This window comes from Arachis ipaensis, chromosome B7 (genome assembly GCF_059453495.1).
Source record: "Arachis ipaensis isolate K30076 ecotype BB chromosome B7, ASM5945349v1, whole genome shotgun sequence".
Lineage (NCBI taxonomy): Eukaryota > Viridiplantae > Streptophyta > Magnoliopsida > Fabales > Fabaceae > Arachis > Arachis ipaensis.
The window spans coordinates 51,587,501-51,590,000 of NC_142442.1; positions in this window are offsets into that span (position 1 = coordinate 51,587,501).

The window sequence follows — 2,500 nt, forward strand, 5'->3', positions numbered from 1 at the left end:
GCAACGGATGCTGAGCGCGTTGCAACGTTGGCTGGTGACGTTGCAACGGATGCTGGTGACGTTGCAACGGAGGCAGGGCGCGTTGCAACGTTGGCTGGGGGCGTTGCAACGGAGGCAGGTCGCGTTGCCACGGTTGCTGGTGACGTTGCAACGGAGGCAGGGCGCGTTGCAACGGATGCTGGTGACGTTGCAAAGTTGGCTGGGGGCGTCGCAACGGAGGCAGGTCGCGTTGCCACGGTTGCTGGTGACGTTGCAACGGAGGCAGGGCGCATGGCAACGGATGCTGGTGACGTTGCAACGGAGGCAGGGCGCGTTGCAACGGATGCTGGTGACGTTGCAACGGAGGCAGGGCGCGTTGCAACGTTGGCTGGGAGCGTTGCAACAGAGGCAGGGCGCGTTGCAACGTTGGCTGGGGGCGTTGCAACGGATGCTGGGCGCATTGCAACGGATGCTGGGGGCGGTGCAACGTTGGCTGGGCGCGTTGCAACGGAGGCAGGGTGCGTTGCAACGTTGGCCGGGCGCGTCGCAACGGATGCTGGTGACGTTGCAACGGAGGCAGGACGCGTTGCAACGGATGCTGGGTTAGGTGCATCGTTGCCTGGTTCCGTTGCAACGGAGGCACCCGCCGTTGCAACGATGGCTCGGAGCGTTGCAACGAAGGAGCCAAATTTTCATATCTCATAATTGGCTCGTGAATTTTCTCTAATATTTTGAGGGAACCTTGGTAATATTATGTGAAGGCTGCACACAAAAATCCAGGTCAAAAATCGCACGTTTGTTCCGTTTTTCATTTTTTTTGAATTTCCGGCTTTTCGGGCGGTAAAAAAATCGTCAAAAAAATCCACACGGTGTAAATTCACCAAATTTGGGGGATGGAAAGATCTTATTTTTCTAGAGGTTGTTGCAAAAAACGGCGTCAAAATTCGACCTCTAGAGCACTTTCCTTGAGTATGTCTCCTCACGGAAAAGGACGTCTACCCGTGGCACTTTGGTAATGGCTCGGCAGCCTATTATAGGGGGGAGGGGTGTCCCGGTGCTGAAACTCGAGTTGCCCAAAGGCTTGCTGGGCGCAATGCCAGCAAGATGCACGTTGCCTTGCCATCCCCTAGGGACACTAGCAAGCACGTTGTGGTTGTGGTGTGCCGCCGGGCTCCCCCGCCCCCAACGGAGGCACCCGCCGTTGCAACGATGGCTCGGAGCGTTGCAACGCAGGAGCCAAATTTTCATATCTCAAAATTGGCTCGTGCATTTTTCGTGATATTTTGAGGGAACCTTGGTAATATTATGTGAAGGCTGCACACAAAAATCCAGGTCAAAAATCGCACGTTTGCTCCATTTTTCATTTTTTTTTAATTTCCGGCTATCCGGGCGGTAAAAAAATCGTCAAAAAAAATCCACACGGTGTAAATTCACCAAATTTTGAGGATGGAAAGATCTTATTTTTCTAGAGGTTGTTGCAAAAAACGGCGTCAAAATTCGACCTCTAGAGCACTTTCCTTGAGTATGTCTCCTCACGGAAAAGGACGTCTACCCGTGGCACTTTGGTAATGGCTCGGCAGCCTATTATAGGGGGGAGGGGTGTCCCGGTGCTGAAACTCGAGTTGCCCAAAGGCTTGCTGGGCGCAATGCCAGCAAGATGCACGTTGCCTTGCCATCCCCTAGGCACACTAGCAAGCACGTTGTGGTTGTGGTGTGCCGCCGGGCTCCCCCGCCCCCAACGGAGGCACCCGCCGTTGCAACGATGGCTCGGAGCGTTGCAACGGAGGAGCCAAATTTTCATATCTCAGAATTGGCTCGTGCATTTTTCGTGAAATTTTGAGGGAACCTTGGTAATATTATGTGAAGGCTGCACACAAAAATCCAGGTCAAAAATCGCACGTTTGCTCCGTTTTTCATTTTTTTTGAATTTCCGGCTATCCGGGCAGTAAAAAAATCGTCAAAAAAAATCCACACGGTGTAAATTCACCAAATTTTGAGGATGGAAAGATCTTATTTTTCTAGAGGTTGTTGCAAAAAACGGCGTCAAAATTCGACCTCTAGAGCACTTTTCATGAGTATGTCTCCTCACGGAAAAGGACGTCTACCCGTGGCACTTTGGTAATGGCTCGGCAGCCTATTATAGGGGGGAGGGGTGTCACGCTGCTGAAACTCGAGTTGCCCAAAGGCTTGCTGGGCGCAATGCCAGCAAGATGCACGTTGCCTTGTCATCCCCTAGGCACACTAGCAAGCACGTTGTGGTTGTGGTGTGCCGCCGGGCTCCCCCGCCCCCAACGGAGGCACCCGCCGTTGCAACGATGGCTCGGAGCGTTGCAACGGAGGAGCCAAATATTCATATCTCAGAATTGGCTCGTGCATTTTTCGTGAAATTTTGAGGGAACCTTGGTAATATTATGTGAAGGCTGCACACAAAAATCCAGGTCAAAAATCGCACGTTTTCTCCGTTTTTCATTTTTTTTGAATTTCCGGCTATCCGGGCGGTAAAAAAATCGTCAAAAAAAAT